Source organism: Oncorhynchus masou, unplaced genomic scaffold (assembly GCF_036934945.1).
Source record: "Oncorhynchus masou masou isolate Uvic2021 unplaced genomic scaffold, UVic_Omas_1.1 unplaced_scaffold_1252, whole genome shotgun sequence".
NCBI classification, from domain to species: Eukaryota; Metazoa; Chordata; class Actinopteri; order Salmoniformes; family Salmonidae; genus Oncorhynchus; species Oncorhynchus masou.
Window position 1 is genome coordinate 67907 of NW_027002342.1, and position 22696 is coordinate 90602.

Genomic DNA, 22696 nt, shown 5'->3' on the forward strand with positions numbered 1-22696 from the left:
ACAATCTATATTCTCTATTTATATGTTCCACTTTTTCCTTCCTTCGATCTCTCCCCTGCTCTACCTCTCGCCTCTTTTCCACAGCACTACCCATTATTTACTAGATTATCTATTTCTGTTCCTCTCTTTCTTTCCTATCTCTTCTACACTCCCTTTCTCTACCATCTCCTCTCTTTCCTCTTTTTCATTGAGGAACACCACTCATTATACTATGAGGGTTCTGATTCCAGAACACCACTCATTATACTATGAGGGTTCTGATTCCAGAACACCACTCATTATACTATGAGGGTTCTGATTCCAGAACACCACTCATTATACTATGAGGTCCTGATTCCAGTGAGGGTTCTGATTCCAGAACACCACTCATTATACTATGAGGGTTCTGATTCCAGAACTGATTCCAGAACACCACTCATTATACTATGAGGGTTCTGATTCCAGAACACCACTCATTATACTATGAGGGTTCTGATTCCAGAACACCACTCATTATACTATGAAGGTCCTGATTCCAGAACCCTACTCATTATACTATGAGGGTTCTGATTCCAGAACACCACTCATTATACTACGAGGGTTCTGATTCCAGAACACCACTCATTATACTATGAAAGTTCTGATTCATGTTTTGAACAGATTCTGCATGTCTAGGATCCAGCTGAACTGTCGAGTTGATACTGAAGACAGCTGTGCTGTTCTGTGAAATGGCCAGTTCAGAGAGCTTTCTCATTGTCTCTTTCACTTCCATCCTCTCCCTCCCTCTCTACTGTAGAGATGACGCTGTGTCACAGCCCCCATGTCCTGCTGTTTGTGACATTTATCCCCTCCCTCCCTCTATCTCTATCTTTCTCGCTCTCTCACTATCTCTCTATCCCTTATCTCCCTAAGGCAGATCAGTTGTGTGTAATAGAGGTGACTCATCCCTATCCACAATCACGGGTCACTGAGGACACAATGGCCCGTTGCCTGGCAACCCGGAATTCCATCCCCACGTCTCCACGGAACCTAAACGTAACGTCGTCGGGGTTGCCAAGAAAACCCCTGTCTATTATGTCATGTATTCAATTTAGTCGTTATTATCGTTGTGTGTTATCTTTGTCCTATTGTCTAAACGACACTAGTTACTGAGCCACCATGAAGTCAATCAAGTGGAAGGATATGAAAAGGACATGTCACTCCATAGCAACACATGTAGATACATCGCAACATGACGCACCAGGGTAAAGTAGAGCCATATATAGCTGGAGATCTCAACACATAACTGGTGATTTTCTAACGAACATTAGCGGTGTAATGAATGTAAAGGGGTCTCCATAAATCTTGTGATGACAGTAAATGAGGTGGTATCTGAGTATTGGTGATGTTGGTGCTGTGTGAGGTTCTCAACAGGAAGTCAATAGGAATAGGAACTGGCTGGTCAGGAGCTGTTATTGTGGTGTGGCACGCACGCACGCACGCACACACACACACACACACACACACACACACACACACACACACACACACACACACACACACGCACACACACACGCACACACACACACACACACACATGTTATTATATAGACACAACTGTCTTACCCCCACTACCACCACCACCAGTCACATCCTGGATATAAACTGTAATATAGATAATAAACTGTGTCTTACCAAGGTAGTATATACATGTTATTATATAGATAATAAACTGTGTCTTACCAAGGTAGAATATACATGTTATAATATAGATCATAAAATGTGTCTTACCAAGGTAGTATATACATGTTATAATATAGACAATAAACTGTCTTACCAAGGTAGAATATACATGTTATAATTATATAAAATAGGTAATAATAAACTAAACTGTCTTACCAAGGTAGTATATACATGTTATTATATAGATAATAATCATGTGTCTTACCAAGGTAGTTTAATATACATGTTATTATATAGATAATAAACTGTGTAGAATATACTTACCAAGGTAGTATATACATGTTATTATATAGATAATAATCTGTGTCTTACCAAGGTAGTTTAATATACATGTTATTATATAGATAATAAACTGTGTGTCTTACCAAGGTAGTATATACATGTTATTATATAGATAATAATCTGTGTCTTACCAAGGTAGTTTAATATACATGTTATTATATAGACAATAAACTGTCTTACCAAGGTAGTATATACATGTTATTATATAGATAATAAACTGTCTTACCAAGGTAGTATATACATGTTATTATATAGATAATAAATACATGTATTACATGTTAAATAGATAATAAACTGTGTCTTACCAAGGTAGTATATACATGTTATTATATAGATAATAAACTGTGTCTTACCAAGGTAGTATATACATGTTATTATATAGATAATAAACTGTGTCTTACCAAGGTAGTTTAATATACATGTTATTATATAGATAATAAACTGTGTGTCTTACCAAGGTAGGAGACTCCCTCTTCAGGTGTGATGGTTCCATATTTCACCATCATCTTGACAAAGTCAATCAGAGTCTTCATGATAGTGATCAGAGTCTCTCTCTCCTGGGCGTCTTGCTCTGGAAACATCACACACACGCACACACACAGGTGTTTATTTGTTTGTGTGTGCATGTGGTGTGTGTGTGTGTGCGTGTGTGTGTGTGTGTGTGTGTGTGTGTGTGTGTGTGTGTGTGTGTGTGTGTGTGTGTGTGTGTGTGTGTGTGTGAGAGAGAGAGAGAGAGAGAGAGAGAGCTTGCATGCTTGGATATGTTTGTGTGTGTGTGCATGTGCATGTGCATGTGTGTGTGTGTATGCGAGTGTGTGCATGTGTATGTGTGTGTTTGAATGTGTGTGCATGTGTGTGTGTATGTGTGTATGTGTGTGCGTATGTATGTGTGTATATACACAGTGCCTTGCGAAAGTATTCGGCCCCCTTGAACTTTGCGACCTTTTGCCACATTTCAAGCTTCAAACATAAAGATATAAAACTGTATTTTTTTGTGAAGAATCAACATACCCCAAGCGACTTACAGCTGTAATCGCAGCAAAAGGTGGCACTACAAAGTATTAACTTAAGGGGGCTGAATAATTTTGCACGCCCAATTTTTCAGTTTTTGATTTGTTAAAAAATGTCGTTCCACTTCATGATTGTGTCCCACTTGTTGTTGATTCTTCACAAAAAAATACAGTTTTATATCTTTATGTTTGAAGCCTGAAATGTGGCAAAAGGTCGCAAAGTTCAAGGGGGCCGAATACTTTCGCAAGGCACTGTATATATGTGTGTGTGTATGTGTGTGTGTGTGTGCATATGTGTGCGCGTGTGTGTGTATGTGTGTGTGTATGTGTGTGTGTGTGTGTGTGTGTGTGTATGTGTGTGTGTGTGTGTGTATACTTGTGCGCATGTGTGTGTGTGTGTATTCCTACCTGAGTCTAGACTCTTTAGCAGACGGTAGAAGTTGGGGAAGTACTGAAGGTCCTGAAGACCATCCTCTGGGCTCAACTCGTTTCCCTCATCTCTCACTCCCTCACTCCTCTCCTCCTCCTCCCCTTCTCCCTCACTCTCTCTATCCCAGGTGTTATCCACTGTGTCATCCCCCTCTCCTCTGTCCACGTCGTCATCAATGGCCGCCTGATCTTCATCATCATCTTCTTCATCGTACCGACGGTTGGGGGAACCAGTAACATCCTGGGAGGAGAGAGGAAGAGAGTGAGACATCATCATCACCATCATCACCACTGTCATCGTCACCATCGTCATCACCATCACCATCATCCTCATCACAGCAGTGTCTGATGGGAGGCATGCAGAGATTTTCATGCTAAGAATCCAAAAATTCTCAAATGTTAAATGTAATTGAATTTAGCCTTATCCCAGATTGTACCATGCTAGCGTCGGGATTCTGGTCATCCTGGTCACCCCGGGTCACGGGATAGTCCTCTCCCAGGTCCTCGATCTCATTGTTCTTTGCGTTCTTAGTGATGAGGTCCTGAAGAGCCTCGGCTACCTCGTACTCCAGACTGTCTGCCTGGCTGTCTGTAATCTAGTGGAGGGATGGAGGGTGAGAGGGAGGGAGGGATAGAGAGAGAGAGAGAGAGAGAGAGTGAGAGAGAGAGAGGGAAAGAGAGAGCAAGGCGGAGAGAGAGTGAGAGAGATAAAGAGTGAGAGGGAAAAAGAGAGAGAGGTAGAGAGTGGGAGATAAAAGAGAAGAGAGAGAGAGACAGAGAGAGAGAGAGAGAGGGAGAGAGACACAGAGAGAGACAGAAAGAGAGAGACAGAGAGAGAGAGAGAGAGAGGGAGAGAGAGAGAGAGAGAGAGAGAGAGAGAGAGAGAGAGGGAAAGAGAGAGGGGGGAGAAAGAGAGAGACACACAGAGAGAGACAGAGAGAGAGAGGGAGAGAGAAAAAGAGAGAGAGACAGAGACAGAGAGAGAGGGGGGGAGAAAGAGAGAGAGAGAGGGAGGGAGAGGGAAAGAGAGAGAGACAGAGAGAGAGAGAGGGGGGGAGAGAGAGAGAGAGAGAGAGAGAGAGAGAGAGAAAGAAAGAAAGAAAGAAAGAAAGAAAGAAAGAAAGAAAGAAAGAAAGAAAGAAAGAAAGAGAGAGAGAGAGAGAGAGAGAAAAAAGGTAAGTGCATCACTCACTATAAGAGGGGAATTCCATGAATCAACCCCACTGTGAACTGTTAATCACGGTCTCTGACTCACACAACTACACACAAACACCAGAAACAGGCTGGACATAGGAAAGTTCAGGATATACCAGTTGGGCTCATCCATCTAAATTGGGTTTTCTTTTGGCATAATTATTATTTGACTAATAATGGGGGCCTTGAGGGAAACAATGTGCTGTGTTAGTAATGCCCAGGCAGATTTATGGTCCCAGTCTGTCCCTGACTTGCATAGTGTCCATCAGGATTGGGATCATTAAACCATTTGGGAGCCATTTCTGTGTTGTGTTTTTACCAGACAGCTGGACCTACCAGGCCCAGTCTGAGCAGCTTGGAGACGATCCTGTCAAATACACCTCTGTCGTCCTCCTCGTATATCTTAGTAGCGATCTTCTGGACGATGTCTTCAGCCGTTAGAGGGGTACCATCCACCTGCCTGAAGCTCTCTGGGTCATCTGCAATCACAACCAAGGACACGACAATGTAACAACACTTGTGTGGTTGTGTGTCCCACTGGGTGTAGCACATTATGAATGAGCTGCAGCCTCCTCTCCCTCTCCTCTCCTCTCCCTCCTCTCCTCTCCTCTCCTCTCCCTCCTCTCCTCTCCTCTCCCTCCCTCCTCCTCTCCTCTCCTCCCCTCCTTCCTCTCCTCTCCTCTCTCACCTCTTTCCTCTCCTCTCGTCTCCTCTCGTCTCCTCTCCTCTCCCCTCTCTTAAATATTTCTCAGCTCACCAGGTTTATCCCTGTGCCAGTATGACTCTTATGTAACAAACTAAAACGCTGAGACTTAAGGCTGTATGCAGCGCTAGCACACCAGGAAACAGATGGCCAGCACACACACACACACACACACACACACACACACACACACACACACACACACACACACACACACACACACACACACACACACACACACACACACACACACACACACACACACACACACACACACTGCAAATGGTCCAACAGCAACAACTCTCAAGTAATGAAACAGAAAATAACTGAACCATGTTCAGCTGAATGGTCAATACGTTAACATCACAGAACCTACTTACCTTAGTTTCACTACACTACAGTACAGTACAGTACAGTACACTGATCTACAGAGAATCTGGTCTAACTGATGAGGTGCCTTCGTTTCACTACAGTACAGTACAGTACAGTACAGTACAGTACAGTACAGTACACTGATCTACAGATAATCTGGTCTAATTGATGAGGTGCCTTAGTTTCACTACAGTACAGTACAGTACAGTACAGTACAGTACAGTACAGTACACTGATCTACAGATAATCTGGTCTAATTGATGAGGTGCCTTAGTTTCAGCCAACAGCAGTATACTACTCTACACTACACTACACTACACTACACTACACTACACTACAGTACAATAGAGGTTAGAGGACAGTAGAGTACAGTAGAGTACAGTACACTACAGTAGAGTAGAGTACAGTGCAGTACAGTAGAGTACAGTACAGCAGAGTAGTATAGTACAGTAGACTAGGTTAGAGTATGGTACAGCACAGTAAAGTAGAGTAGGTTAGAGTACAGTAGACTACAGTAGAGTAGGTTAGAGTACAGTAGAGTACACTACAGTAGAGTACAGTGCAGTAGAGTACAGTGCAGTATTTGTATATATTATGGATCCCTATTAGCTGCTGCCAAGGCAGCAGATACTCTTCCTGAGGTCTGGCAGAATTAAGGCAGTTATACAATTTAAAAAACATTACAAAACATTCGTTATAGACCAGGTGTATTTTTACCTGCTTTTTAAATCTGATTCTACTGCTTGCATCAGTTACAGTACAATACATTAGAGTACACTAGAGTACAGTACACTAGAGTACAGTAGAGTACAGTACACTAGAGTACAGTAGAGTACAGTACAGTACACTATAGTACAGTATAGTAGAGTACACTACCGTACACTAGAGTACAGTAGAGTACAGTAGAGTATAGTACAGTACACTAGAGTACAGTATAGTAGAGTACACTACAGTACAGTAGAGTACAGTAGAGTACAGTACACAAGAGTACAGCACAGTACACCAGAGTACAGCACAGTAAACTAGAGTACAGTAGAGTACAGTACAGTACACTAGAGTACAGTAGAGTACAGTAGAGTATAGTACAGTACACTAGAGTACAGTATAGTAGAGTACACTACAGTACACTACAGTACAGTAGAGTACAGTACACAAGAGTACAGCACAGTACACCAGAGTACAGCACAGTAAACTAGAGTACAGTAGAGTACAGTACAGTACACTAGAGTACAGTAGAGTACAGCACAGTACACTAGAGTACAGTAGAGTACAATACAGTACAGTAGAGTACGGTAGAGTACAGCACAGTACACTAGAGTACAGTAGAGTACTATACAGTACACTAGAGTACAGTCGAGTACAGTACACTAGAGCACAGTACAGTACAGTACACTAGAGTACAGTACAGTAGAGTACAGTGCAGTATTTGTATATATTATGGATCCCTATTAGCTGTATTATACAATTTAAAAAACATTACAAAACTTTCGTTATAGAATTCAAAACACACTAAGTGTGTGCCCTCGGGCCTATACTTCACTACCACATATCCATAACACAAAATCCAAGTGTACGTTTGTGTATAGTGCGTATGTTATCATGTGTGTGTATGCATGTGTCTGTGCCCATGTCAGTGCTACTTGACAGAGCCCGCCATTCCACAAGGTGTATTTTTACCTGCTTTTTAAATCTGATTCTACTGCTTGCATCAGTTACAGTACAATACAGTAGAGTACACAGAGTACAGTACACTAGAGTACAGTATAGTAGAGTACACTACCGTACACTAGAGTACAGTAGAGTACAGGAGAGTACAGTACACTAGAGTACAGCACAGTACACCAGAGTACAGTAGAGTACAGTACACTAGAGTACAGTAGAGTACAGTACACTAGAGTACAGTAGAGCACAGTACAATAGAGTACACTACAGTACACTACAGTACACTAGAGTACAGTAGAGTACAGTACACTAGAGTACAGTAGGGTACAGTACAGTACACTATAGTACAGTATAGTAGAGTACACTACCGTACACTAGAGTACAGTAGAGTACAGTAGAGTACAGTAGAGTATAGTACAGTACACTAGAGTACAGTATAGTAGAGTACACTACAGTACACTAGAATACAGTAGAGTAGAGTACACAAGAGTACAGCACAGTACACCAGAGTACAGAAGAGTACATTACACTAGAGTACAGTAGAGTACAGCACAGTACACTAGAGTACTGTAGAGTACAGTACAGTACACTAGAGTACAGTAGAATACAGCACTGTACACTAGAGTACAGTAGAGTACAATACAGTACAGTAGAGTACGGTAGAGTACAGCACAGTACACTAGAGTACAGTAGACTACTATACAGTACAGTACACTAGAGCACAGTACAGTACAGTACAGTACACTAGAGTAGACTACAGTAGAGTACAGAACAGTAGAGTACAGTAGAGTACAGCACAGTGAAGTACAGTAGAGTACAGTACAATAGAGTGCAGTAGAGTACAGTACAGTACACTAGAGTACAGTAGAATACAGCACAGTACACTAGAGTACAGTAGAGTACAATACAGTAGAGTAGAGTACGGTAGAGTACAGCACAGTACACTAGAGTACAGTAGAGTACTATACAGTACAGTACACTAGAGTACAGTAGAGTACAGTACACTAGAGCACAGTACAGTACAGTACACTAGAGTACACTACAGTAGAGGACAGAACAGTAGAGTACAGTAGAGTACAGCACAGTGCAGTACAGTAGAGTACAGTACAATAGAGTACAGTAGAATACAGTGCAGTAGTTGAGTACAGTAGAGTAGAGTACAGTACAATACAGTACAGTACAGTAGGGTACAGTACAGTAGCATAGAGTACAGTACAATAGCATAGAGTACAGTAGAATACAGTGCAGTATAGTTGAGTACAGTACAGTACAGTGCAGTAGAGTACAGTACAGTATAGTACAGTACAGTAGAGTACAGTAGCGTAGAGTACAGTAGAGCAGAGTACATTACAGTATAGTAGAGTGCAGTATAGTAGAGTAAAGTACAGTACTTTAGAGTACAGTAGAGTGCAGTACAGTAGAGTGCAGTAGAGTACAGTACAGTAGAGTTGATTACAGTACAGTACAGTACAGTGAAGCGGAGTACAGTACAGTCGAGTTGAGTACAGTACAGTACAGTAGAATACAGTGCAGTAGAGTTGAGTACAGTACAGTACAGTACAGTACAGTACAAGTAGAGTACAGTACATTAGAGTACAGTACAGTACAGTAGAGTACAGTACAGTACAGTATAGTTGAGTACAGTAGAGTTGAGTAAAGTACAGTAGAGTACAGTACAGTGCAGTACAGTAGAGTACAGTACAGTTCAGTAAAGTACAGTAGAGTACAGTAGCATAGAGTACAGTAGAATAAAGTGCAGTAGATTTGAGTACAGTATAGTACAGTACAGTGCAGTAGAGTTTAATACAGTACAGTATAATACAGTACAGGGCTGTAGAGTACAGTACAGTAGAGTTGATTACAGTACAGTAGAGTACAGTACAGTGCAGTCGAGTACAGTACAGTAGAGTACAGTACAGTTCAATAGAGTACAGTACAGTAGAGTTGAGTACAATACAGTACAGTACAGTGCAGTACAGTGCAATAGAGTACAGTACAGTAGAGTTGATTACAGTACAATAGAGTACAGTACAGTGCAGTCGAGTACAGTACAGTACAGTGCAATAGAGTACAGTACAGTAGAGTTGAGTACAATACAGTACAGTACAGTGCAGTACAGTGCAATAGAGTACAGTACAGTAGAGTTGATTACAGTACAGTACAGTACAGTACAGTGCAGTGCAGTGCAGTAGAGTACAGTAGAGTACAGTACAGTGCAATAGACTACAGTACAGTAGAGTTGAGTACAATACAGTACAGTACAGTACAGTAGAGTACAGTACAGTAGAGTACAGTACAGTAGAGTACAGTACAGTGCAGTAAGAGTACAGAACAGTACATCTGCAGTCATGCAAACACACATACAAACACGCACACAGACACACATAAATATTGAAAGAATGAAACATATATGAGCGATGTTAGACTGAATGTGTCGTGTCACACAAAGCAATCAATTATTCTCCTGAATAACTCCCTCCGACCATATGGGGATGTTTTTCATACACTAAGAATATAACCTTGACCCAGATCCTGAGAGGAGAGACTTGGCGTCAGACCATAATGCCTCTATTCACTTTATAGTGCACTACTCTTGACTAGGGCTCATAGGGCTCTGGTCAAAAGTAGTGCACTACATAGGAAATAGGTTGCCATTTGGGACACAGTCCATCAGTTCCTCTGAGAGGATCAAGAGGAGCCACCTGATTGAATACTTCACATGAATCCTTCCTTATAGAAACCATGTACTGGGGCCTTTGCTTTCACCTGCCCAGCCATGTTAGATCAGTGATTAGGTCAAGGAAGGGAAGAAGGAAGGATTCAAGATGTATTTGAACAAGACCCTTTTTTTTTTATGGTACCTGACATTTGACCCCAAGTCTAATACAGCAGTTAACTGTTTCCCTGGAACTAGGTCGAGATGAAATACTGGGTCTGTGAGAGACTGGGGCTTGTGTCCCAAATAGCACCCTATTTCTTATATAGTGCCCTAGTGGTGAACTAGTAGTCCACTATATAGAGGATAGGGTGCCATTTATGATGTACTAAGTGTCTATAGTATCTTGTAGCGATGGAGGAAGAGGATTTAAGGCTTGTAGCTTAGCCTTAGCACTTCCACTGTCTCAGCCGACCGCCTGAGGAGAGATAAGTTCCCCCTTTCTCTCTAGAGTCTAGAGTCTCTGTCTCTCTCTCTCTGTCTCTCTCTCTCTCTCTCTCTCTCTCTCTCTCTCTCTCTCAGCAGCGCAGGGCCTCAGACCAGACCTCCTTAGAGGGATCAGACACCCCTATCAGACACACAGGCTCAGAGGCAAAAGGCCCAGACAGGACAGGAACAAAGACAAAGACAGGGACTCTTTGGTCTATACATCAACCATAGTTATATACAGTAGAGACAGTCTGTCCAAGAGTCTGTCCAAGAAGCCATTATTACAACATTCTGTCTGGATAGTCTGTCCAAGAGTCCATTAATGTAACATTCCGTCTGGTTAGTCATACAGGCGGCAGGGTAGCCTAGTGGTTAGAGCGTTGGACTAGTAACCGGAAGGTTGTGAGTTCAAACCCCAGCTGACAAGGTACAAATCTGTCGTTCTGCCCCTGAACAGGCAGTTAACCCACTGTTCCCAGGCCGTCATTGAAAATAAGAATATGTTCTTAACTGACTTGCCTGGTTAAATAAAGGTAAAATTAAATTAAAATGAGGCCATTATTGTAACATTCTGTCTGGTTAGTCTGTCCAAGAGGCCATTATTGTCTGGTTAGTCTGTCCAAGAGGCCATTAATGTAACATTCTGTCCAAGAGGCCATTATTGTAACATTATGTCTGGTTAGTCTGTCCATTGTAACATGAGGCCATTAATGTAACATTCTGTCTGGTTAGTCTGTCCAAGAGGCCATTATTGTAACATTCTGTCTGGTTAGTCTGTCCATGAGGCCATTATTGTAACATTCTGTCTGGTTAGTCTGTCCAAGAGGCCATTATTGTAACATTCTGTCTGGTTAGTCTGTCCAAGAGGCCATTATTGTAACATTCTGTCTGGTTAGTCTGTCCATGAGGCCATTATTGCAACATTCTGTCTGGTTAGTCTGTCCATGAGGCCATTATTGCAACATTCTGTCTGGTTAGTCTGTCCATGAGGCCATTATTGCAACATTCTGTCTGGTTAGTCTGTCCATGAGGCCATTATTGCAACATTATGTCTGGTTAGTTTGTCCAAGAGGCCATTATTGCAACATTCTGTCTGGTTAGTCTGTCCATGAGGCCATTATTGTAACATTCCTGTCCAGGAGGCCATTGTTATCTGTCTGATTGCAAGAGGCCATTATTTAACATGTCTGGTTAGTCTAACAAGGGGCCATTAATGTAACATTCTGTCTGGTTAGTCTGTCCAAGAGGCCATTATTGAAACATTATGTCTGGTTAGTCTGTCCAATAGAGGCCATTATTGTAACATTATGTCTGGTTAGTCTGTCCAAGAGGCCATTATTGTAACTTCTGGTTAGTCTGTCCTGGTTATTGTCTGTCTCTCCGAGGAGGCCATTATTTAACATTCTGTCTGGTTAGTCTGTCCAAGAGGCCATTATTTAGTTAGTCTGTCCAACATTATGTCTGGTTAGTCTGTCCAAGAGGCCATTATTGTAACATTCTGTCTGTCCAAGAGGTTATTGTAACTGTCTGGTTAGTCTGTCCAAGAGGCCATTATTGTAACATTATGTCTGGTTAGTCTGTTAGGCCATTATTGTAACATTATGTCTAGTTAGTCTGTCCAAGAGGCCATTATTGTTACATTCTGTCTGGTTAGTCTGTAAGGCCATTATTGTAACATTCTGTCTGGTTAGTCTGTCTCCGAGAGGCCATTATTGTAACATTCTGTCTGGTTAGTCTGTCCAAGAGGCCATTATTGTAACATTATGTCTGGTTAGTCTGTCCAAGAGGCCATTATTGTAACATTCTGTCTGGTTAGTCTGTCCAAGAGGCCATTATTGTAACATTATGTCTGGTTAGTCTGTCCAAGAGGCCATTATTGTAAAATTCTGTCTGGTTAGTCTGTCCAAGAGGCCATTATTGTAACATTCTGTCTGGTTAGTCTGTCCAAGAGGCCATTATTGTAACATTCTGTCTGGTTAGTCTGTCCAAGAGGCCATTATTGTAAAATTATGTCTGGTTAGTCTGTCCAAGAGGCCATTATTGTAACATTATGTCTGGTTAGTCTGTCCAAGAGGCCATTATTGTAACATTATGTCTGGTTAGTCTGTCCAAGAGGCCATTATTGTAACATTCTGTCTGGTTAGTCTGTCCAAGAGGCCATTATTGTAACATTCTGTCTGGTTAGTCTGTCCAAGAGGCCATTATTGTAACATTATGTCTGGTTAGTCTGTCCAAGAGGCCATTATTGTAACATTCTGTCTGGTTAGTCTGTCCAAGAGGCCATTATTGTAACATTCTGTCTGGTTAGTCTGTCCAAGAGGCCATTATTGTAACATTCTGTCTGGTTAGTCTGTCCAAGAGGCCATTATTGTAACATTCTGTCTGGTTAGTCTGTCCAAGAGGCCATTATTGTAACATTCTGTCTGGTTAGTCTGTCCAAGAGGCCATTATTGTAACATTCTGTCTGGTTAGTCTGTCCAAGAGGCCATTATTGTAACATTCTGTCTGGTTAGTCTGTCCAAGAGGCCATTATTGTAACATTCTGTCTCGTTAGTCTTTCCAAGAGGCCATTATTGTAACATTCTGTCTGGTTAGTCTGTCCAAGAGGCCATTATTGTAACATTCAGTCTGGTTAGTCTGTCCAAGAGGCCATTATTGTAACATTCTGTCTCGTTAGTCTGTCCAAGAGGCCATTATTGTAACATTCTGTCTGGTTAGTCTGTCCAAGAGGCCATTATTATATAGATACCTTGGTACTTGCTGTAGTATAAACAGACTAAACTAAACTCAGCAAAAAAAGAAACGTCCCTTTTTCAGGACCAGACTGAAACAGACTAAACTAGATACCTTGGAACTTGCCGTTTTCCATCTTTGTTGAGTCATAGTCTTCGACTAGCCGGCGGTTCTTGGTGGAATCTGATTCGTCTGGAAAGTAAGGCTCCTTCTCCAGGCTCTCTCTGACCAAGAGGCGTCTCATTGGTCTCTTTTGACCTTTGACCTTCGGCCAGGGACTTGAGCAGAGTGAAGTCATCGTTCTCTTGTTCTGGTTCTGCCTCTTTCACCTCTTTAGGCTCCAAAGCAGGTTTGGTGTCTGAGGGGGAGAGGGAAATATTTAAGAGGCTATATGAAGCTTCTGCCTCTGGGGGTGCTCCTCTTGAGCCAAAATGAGTCCACTCTATGGAGAGAAATATTGTCCAGAAAGGGCACACCTACCTTCACCCATAAATTGTTAGCCTAAAACTGAGGATTTGTGTGTTTTCATCAACTAAACTTCCATAGTGTATCTTTAAATAGAGAAGCCAGCCACCAAACCACCTTGTATCACTCTGCTATCTTTCCTCTGCAGCTAAACAGCGTTGGGCCTGGCTGGTTTTCCACTGCAGCTAAACAGCGTTGGGCCTGGGGTTTTCCACTGCAGCTAAACAGCGTCTGGCCTTGCTGTTTTTCCACTGCAGCTAAACAGCGTTGGGCCTGGCTAGCTTTCCACTGCAGCTAAGGAGGGTTGGGCCTGGCTGGTTTTCCTCTGCAGCTAAGCAGGGTTTGGCCTGGCTGGTTTTGCACTGCAGCTAAGCAGGGTTTGGCCTGGCTGATTTTTCTCTGCAGCTAAGCAGGGTTGGGCCTGGCTGATTTTCCTCTGCAGCTAAGCAGGGTTTGCCCTGGCTGATTTTCCTCTGCAGCTAAACAGGGTTTGGCCTGGCTGATTTTCCTCTGCAGCTAAGCAGAGTTTGGCCTGGCTGATTTTCCTCTGCAGCTAAACAGGGTTGGGCCTGAGGTGCTTGGAACTGGGGATTTTATTATAATCCCTATTAGCTGTTGCACATGAAACAGCTACTCTTCCTGGGGTCCACACAAAACATGACACAGCTACTCTTCCTGGGGTCCACCAAAACAGCTACTCTTCCTGGGGTCACAAAACATGAAAAGCTACCCTTGTCCACACAAAACACAGCTACTCTTCCTGGAGTCCACACAAAACATGACACAGCTACTCTTCCTGGGGTCCACACAAAACATGACACAGCTACTCTTCCTGGGGTCCACACAAAACATGAAACAGCTACTCTTCCTGGAGTCCACACAAAACATGACACAGCTACTCTTCCTGGGGTCCACACAAAACATGAAACAGCTACCCTTCCTGGGGTCCACATGACACAGCTACTCTTCCTGGGGCCCACACAAAACATGAAACAGCTACTCTTCCTGGGGTCCACACAAAACATGACACATGAAACTACTCTTCCTGGGGTCCACACAAAACATGACACAGCTACTCTTCCTGGGGTCCACACAAAACATGAAACAGCTACTCTTCCTGGGGTCCACACAAAACATGAAACAGCTACTCTTCCTGGGGTCCACACAAAACATGAAACAGCTACTCTTCCTGGGGTCCACACAAAACATGAAACAGCTCCTCTTCCTGGGGTCCACACAAAACATGAAACAGCTCCTCTTCCTGGGGTCCACACAAAACATGAAACAGCTACTCATCCTGGGGTCCACACAAAACATGAAACAGCTACTCTTCCTGGGGTCCACACAAAACATGAAACAGCTCCTCTTCCTGGGGTCCACACAAATCATGAAACAGCATACTACTTCCTGGGGTCCACACAAAACATGAAACAGCTACTCTTCCTGGGGTCCACACAAAACATGAAACAGCTCCTCTTCCTGGGGTCCACACAAATCATGAAACAGCTCCTCTTCCTGGGGTCCACACAAAACATGACACAGCTCCTCTACCTGGGGTCCACACAAAACATGACACAGCTACTCTACCTGGGGTCCACACAAAACATGAAACAGCTACTCTTCCTGGGGTCCACACAAAACATGACACAGCTCCTCTTCCTGGGGTCCACACAAAACATGAAACAGCTACTCTACCTGGGGTCCACACAAAACATGAAACAGCTACTCTACCTGTGGTCCACACAAAACACACAATACGTGTATAGGGTGTCCAATCAAAAACAACAATTTTTATATGTTAACTGTAGATAATTGTCTAAGAAAACCAATGGTCCAAACGTCATGTCTCTATAATAATCCTGTAAAAGGTTATTGGAGTTTTTATCCTTGGAGGACGACTAAAATGAGTGTGACTGAAACAATAGAGTCCAGAGAAAGAGGCCAGGAAATGGCATCGTGTCAGCTAGGCTGGATTCTGTGCATGAATTTAGGCTACAGGCAACCTGACATCTCACTTTACTGTTGAACTAGTCATCTTTCTTCTCCAATCCGCAGGACATCAAATAATATAGAGCTAAGATGGATAACGACATGACGCAGTATTTTCATATTTTAGACATTTACATTTACATTTAAGTCATTTGGCAGACGCTCTTATCCAGAGCGACTTACAAATTGGTGAATTCACCTTATGACATCCAGTGGAACAGCCACTTTACAATAGTGCATCTAAATCATTTAAGGGGGGGTGAGAAGGATTACTTTATCCTATCCTAGGTATTCCTTAAAGAGGTGGGGTTTCAGGTGTCTCCGGAAGGTGGTGATTGACTCCGCTGTCCTGGCGTCGTGAGGGAGTTTGTTCCACCATTGGGGGGCCAGAGCAGCGAACAGTTTTGACTGGGCTGAGCGGGAACTGTACTTCCTCAGTGGTAGGGAGGCGAGCAGGCCAGAGGTGGATGAACGCAGTGCCCTTGTTTGGGTGTAGGGCCTGATCAGAGCCTGGAGGTACTGCGGTGCCGTTCCCCTCACAGCTCCGTAGGCAAGCACCATGGTCTTGTAGCGGATGCGAGCTTCAACTGGAAGCCAGTGGAGAGAGCGGAGGAGCGGGGTGACGTGAGAGAACTTGGGAAGGTTGAACACCAGACGGGCTGCGGCGTTCTGGATGAGTTGTAGGGGTTTAATGGCACAGGCAGGGAGCCCAGCCAACAGCGAGTTGCAGTAATCCAGACGGGAGATGACAAGTGCCTGGATTAGGACCTGCGCCGCTTCCTGTGTGAGGCAGGGTCGTACTCTGCGGATGTTGTAGAGCATGAACCTACAGGAACGGGCCACCGCCTTGATGTTATTTGAGAACGACAGGATGTTGTCCAGGATCACGCCAAGGTTCTTAGCGCTCTGGGAGGAGGACACAATGGAGTTGTCAACCGTGATGGCGAGATCATGGAACGGGCAGTCCTTCCCCGGGAGGAAGAGCAGCTCCGTCTTGCCGAGGTTCAGCTTGAGGTGGTGATCCGTCATCCACACTGATATGTCTGCCAGACATGCAGAGATGCGATTCGCCACCTGGTCATCAGAAGGGGGAAAGGAGAAGATTAATTGTGTGTCGTCTGCATAGCAATGATAGGAGAGACCATGTGAGGTTATGACAGAGCCAAGTGACTTGGTGTATAGCGAGAATAGGAGAGGGCCTAGAACAGAGCCCTGGGGGACACCAGTGGTGAGAGCGCGTGGCGAGGAGACAGATTCTCGCCACGCCACCTGGTAGGAGCGACCTGTCAGGTAGGACGCAATCCAAGCGTGGGCCGCGCCGGAGATGCCCAACTCGGAGAGGGTGGAGAGGAGGATCTGATGGTTCACAGTATCGAAGGCAGCCGATAGGTCTAGAAGGATGAGAGCAGAGGAGAGAGAGTTAGCTTTAGCAGTGCGGAGCGCCTCCGTGATACAGAGAAGAGCAGTCTCAGTTGAATGACTAGTCTTGAAACCTGACTGATTTGGATCAAGAAGGTCATTCTGAGAGAGATAGCGGGAGAGCTGGCCAAGGACGGCACGTTCAAGAGTTTTGGAGAGAAAAGAAAGAAGGGATACTGGTCTGTAGTTGTTGACATCGGAGGGATCGAGTGTAGGTTTTTTCAGAAGGGGTGCAACTCTCGCTCTCTTGAAGACGGAAGGGACGTAGCCAGCGGTCAGGGATGAGTTGATGAGCGAGGTGAGGTAAGGGAGAAGGTCTCCGGAAATGGTCTGGAGAAGAGAGGAGGGGATAGGGTCAAGCGGGCAGGTTGTTGGGCGGCCGGCCGTCACAAGAAGCGAGATTTCATCTGGAGAGAGAGGGGAGAAAGAGGTCAGAGCACAGGGTAGGGCAGTGTGAGCAGAACCAGCGGTGTCGTTTGACTTAGCAAACGAGGATCGGATGTCGTCGACCTTCTTTTCAAAATGGTTGACGAAGTCATCTGCAGAGAGGGAGGGGGGGGGGAGGATGATTCAGGAGGGAGGAGAAGGTGGCAAAGAGCTTCCTAGGGTTAGAGGCAGATGCTTGGAATTTAGAGTGGTAGAAAGTGGCTTTAGCAGCAGAGACAGAGGAGGAAAATGTAGAGAGGAGGGAGTGAAAGGATGCCAGGTCCGCAGGGAGGCGAGTTTTCATCCATTTCCGCTCGGCTGCCCGGAGCCCTGTTCTGTGAGCTCGCAATGAGTCGTCGAGCCACGGAGCGGGAGGGGAGGACCGAGCCGGCCTGGAGGATAGGGGACATAGAGAGTCAAAGGATGCAGAAAGGGAAGAGAGGAGGGTTGAGGAGGCAGAATCAGGAGATAGGTTGGAGAAGGTTTGAGCAGAGGGAAGAGATGATAGGATGGAAGAGGAGAGAGTAGCGGGGGAGAGAGAGCGAAGGTTGGGACGGCGCGATACCATCCGAGTAGGGGCAGTGTGGGAAGTGTTGGATGAGAGCGAGAGGGAAAAGGATACAAGGTAGTGGTCGGAGACTTGGAGGGGAGTTGCAATGAGGTTAGTGGAAGAACAGCATCTAGTAAAGATGAGGTCGAGCGTATTGCCTGCCTTGTGAGTAGGGGGGGAAGGTGAGAGGGTGAGGTCGAAAGAGGAGAGGAGTCGGAAGAAGGAGGCAGAGAGGAATGAGTCAAAGGTAGACGTGGGGAGGTTAAAGTCGCCCAGGACTGTGAGAGGTGAGCCGTCCTCAGGAAAGGAGCTTATCAAGGCATCAAGCTCATTGATGAACTCTCCGAGGGAACCTGGAGGGCGATAAATGATAAGGATGTTAAGCTTGAAAGGGCTGGTAACTGTGACAGCATGGAATTCAAAGGAGGCGATAGACAGATGGGTAAGGGGAGAAAGAGAGAATGACCACTTGGGAGAGATGAGCAGAAGCTCTCGGGGTGTGCGAGAACACGTGGGCGGACGAAGAGAGAGCAGTAGGAGTAGCAGTGTTATCTGTGGTGATCCATGTTTCCGTCAGTGCCAAGAAGTCGAGGGACTGGAGGGAGGCAAAGGCTGAGATGAACTCTGCCTTGTTGGCCGCAGATCGGCAGTTCCAGAGGCTACCGGAGACCTGGAACTCCACGTGGGTCGTGCGCGCTGGGACCACCAGATTAGGGTGGCCGCGGCCACGCGGTGTGGAGCGTTTGTATGGTCTGTGCAGAGAGGAGAGAACAGGGATAGATAGACACATAGTTGACAGGCTACAGAAGAGGCTACGTTAATGCAAAGGAGATTGGAATGACAAGTGGACTACACGTCTCGAATGTTCAGAAAGTTAAGCTTACGTAGCAAGAATCTTATTGACTAAAATGATTGAAATGATACAGTGCTGCTGGAGTAGGCTAGCTGGCAGTGGCTGCGTTGTTGACTTTGTAGGCTAGCTGGCAGTGGCTGCGTTGTTGACACTACACTAATCAAGTCGTTCCGTCGAGTGTAATAGTTTCTACAGTGCTGCTATTCGGGGGCTAGCTGGCTAGCTAGCAGTGTGATTACGTTACGTTACGTTAAAAGAACGACAATAGCTGGCTAGCTAACCTAGAAAATCGCTCTAGACTACACAATTGTCTTAGATACAAAGACGGCTATGTAGCTAGCTAGCTACGATCAAACAAATCAAACCGTTGTACTGTAATGAAGTGAAATGAAAATGTGATACTACCTGTGGAGCGAAGCGGAATGTTGACCGGGTTGTTGAAGTTCTATTCGGTAGACGTTGGCTAGCTGTTGGCTAGCTAGCTAGCAGTATCTCCTACGTTAAGGACGACAAATAACTGGCTAGCTAACCTCGGTAAATTAAGATAATCACTCTAAGTCTACACACTCTAAACTACACAATTATCTTGGATACGAAGACAGCAAAGACAACTATGTAGCTAGCTAACACTACACTAATCGAGTCGTTCAGTTGAGTGTAATAGTTTCTACAGTGCTGGTGGACGGTGGACGTTAGCTAGCTGCTGGGCAGATAGCAGTGTAGACTACGTTAGGACGACGAAATACGATAATTACGCAATTATCTTTGATACGAAGACGGCTATGTAGCTAGCTAAGAAGAAATTGCTAAGATTAGACAAATCAAACCGTTGTACTATAATGAAATGTAATGAAAATGTAATGAAAAGTTATACTACCTGCGGACCGAAGTGTAGATGCGACCGCTCGCTCCAACCCGGAACCGGGTAGTATACGCATTTTCATATTCATTCAAAATTATTGTTTTTTTTTCGAAGATTTCTCACAAAAACAAGCATATCTCTGTGAAATATCAATGAAGCACTGAGCGTATACCAAGCTTTTTCCCCCAAGCCGTTTACAGTGAATTCAGCTCGTGTCATGCTAATTTAGCCTTTGGTGACCGATGGAAATAAGTTTCCTGACGACGAACACAAACTGTTAAATGCTGCCCGCCCCACAGTGTGGAAACCACTGTGTTAGAGAAAGACCCCACTGAACGATTCAAACATGAATAATCATATTTGTCATGGTAAAAAAAAAATGTTTTTACATAAGGAAGTTACATTTTATTAGCTAAGTGCGTTTTCACCAACTCTTGGTAGTGTGGGTGGACACCCAACACAGTACAGAACAGTTAAAGACAAGGACAACACAAGACCATACTGCATTGAAATAAGATAAAACAGTTCTATATTGTGAAGACATCCAAGAGAGAACAAAAATAATTCTTCCACACTATTCACATCCATATTAAAATGTATGTAATAACAATATTGACTGATTGCCTGAGAAGTATCCACTTACCTGCAGACTCCACTGCTGCTTTCACATCATCTGCCTCTGCAATCTGTGGAAAAGAACATGAACGGTGTAAACATTTCTCTGTTAATCATCTTCACCATAATCGCTTTGCTTGTTTACTGTTGCTCCAGTCTGGTTTGATATGATGTGGTTGATGTTTGAGAACTCTCGCCTCCACAAAGTCTATTTGACATGATATTAGTCTGGAGATAGCACGATAGTTTAGAGAGAGAGAGAGAAGGAGAGAGAGTTAAAGAAAGAGATAGTTTACCTGCTCCTGGATTGGTCTCTCCTCAGTCAGTCGTCTGTTGTAAACTACAGCTTTATCTACAGGGAAAATAAAAACCACATAATATTAATACTACTAATCATCTTTATTATTATGGTCAGCAGCAATGTCATCATCATAATCAACATCATCATCCGCATCATTGTTATCATCATCCTCATCGACTTCATTATCATCACCACCATTCACTATCACATCATCTGAGATATCTAAAACGTGTAATTTAGGTAGAAACATATGTAGGACCAGCTAACCTGACTGCTTCAAATCATAGCCTTAAAAAACTATCTTAAATCAGTTTTAGAATAAACTTTCTCCTATGAACGACAGAGAAAGACATTGACTTGAATTTGAGGGGTCCAACATCATCAGGGTATTTTTAAGATATTCCTGCTTGGTCATGTGGGCCAAGTGGGGTTTTGGTTAATGTGGTTTATTGATGAGAAAGAGGGTACAGTCTAGGGCTACAGTGAGTCCTAACTCCCGACCCGACGGGACACAGCAGCGTCATAATCGGTTTAACAAACAAAAGATAAACTGGGTTGGAAATAGAACGCAATCGGCCTTACATCGCATGAAACGACCAACCTCACAAACTATTTGTTTATTTGTTATTTCCTGCTCTATTTGAACTTGAATTGGCTTGTTTTGTATATAATGTTTAAATATATTTTTAAAATGTGAAAATGGTTATAAATATAGCCTGGCCTAGATAAAATGTACTTTAAAAGTGGGCTATAGGCCTAGCGAACTAAAACATATTCACACTGAAACCAGTCATCACAGATGTAGGCTACCAGCAGGCCATGTACTCACCATCCTCGGCAGGTGTGGGAAAAGCAGAAATCTGGGAGACAGTCACAGCAAAAATCCCGAGCAGAAGGAGAACTCCCATTCCTTTGGACGCCATTCTGAAATAAAATATAAACTCAATCGGTGGCTGTAGGCTATTTTCCGCTAGATTACTCCCGGTTATAGCTGTCTTGGGGGTGTTGTGTTGTGTGGATGATCTAACCGAAGATAGCGGTCACAAACTGCTGGATGTTTGGACAGCTCTGCTCTTCCTTGCTGGTGGTGCTGAAACTGACAACAGGGCTGCGCTTGGACTCTACCCGCTGTGGTTGTTACTTGGGCGGGGAGGGGCTCTTCAAATCTCCGCTCTCCTCTGGTGTTGTTGGAGCTGTTAATGACCTGCAGTGCTGAAACCAGGACGGACACTCGCTATAATTAACTAGAGAGAGATAAACTGCCAGGCTCGTAGTCTGTAAACTCCGTGTGAGCTGTCGTGAACTCACCTGCCGTATGCCGATAGTAGCTACCCGAAATAACACGATCTCTCTCTCTCGGTCGGACCAAACCGTGAAGGAGGAGAACAAAACGAATGTCCGCCCTGATCGTGTGTCCTGTCCTGGACGCCTTAGCTTTTTATAGTCGATACTGTGGGCTGTCCCATTTTGCCTCATTGGAATTAGATACATCCATACATACACAACAAGTCAACATGGTTGTGCCCAGAGCAGTGTTGTGTTTCAGATGTTTTCCATGTTCCTCAGCCCCAGTTAATCTCCTGCTTTATGAGCCTTATGCTTCAGAAGAATATACATGCTGTCTGCTGATTGGATAGATCTGTCTTAATGGGACTAAAGCTTTGAGTAGAGTGAACATGCTGAGCAGTGTGTTATCAGTTGTCCATTGAGGAACAGCACACACACACTTAGTAAAGAACAATTGCTACATGCTCAGGGCATTGTTCTGGGTCGGTCTGTCTGTCTGTCTGTCTGTCTGTCTGTCTGTCTGTCTGTCTGTCTGTCTGTCCGTCCGTCCGTCTGTCCGTCCGTCCGTCCGTCATATCCCTCAGTGCAGTGGCCCTTATCTCATTCTCTCTCCCCTGCTCTGCCCGTTCACTGTCTCCTCTCTTTCAATTTCAATTCAAGAGCTTTATTGGCATGGGAAACGTATGTTTACATACAGG

General features: G+C 44.1%; 1 protein-coding gene and 1 pseudogene across 1 annotated transcript in view; both read right to left on the minus strand.

The window, feature by feature from the left end:
- LOC135530091 (butyrophilin subfamily 1 member A1-like) overlaps positions 1–22696 on the minus strand; it is a 145603-nt gene that overhangs the window by 48672 nt on the left and 74235 nt on the right. The window lies entirely within an intron of this gene.
- On the minus strand, positions 2409–22100 carry LOC135530086 (secretogranin-3-like; annotated as a pseudogene).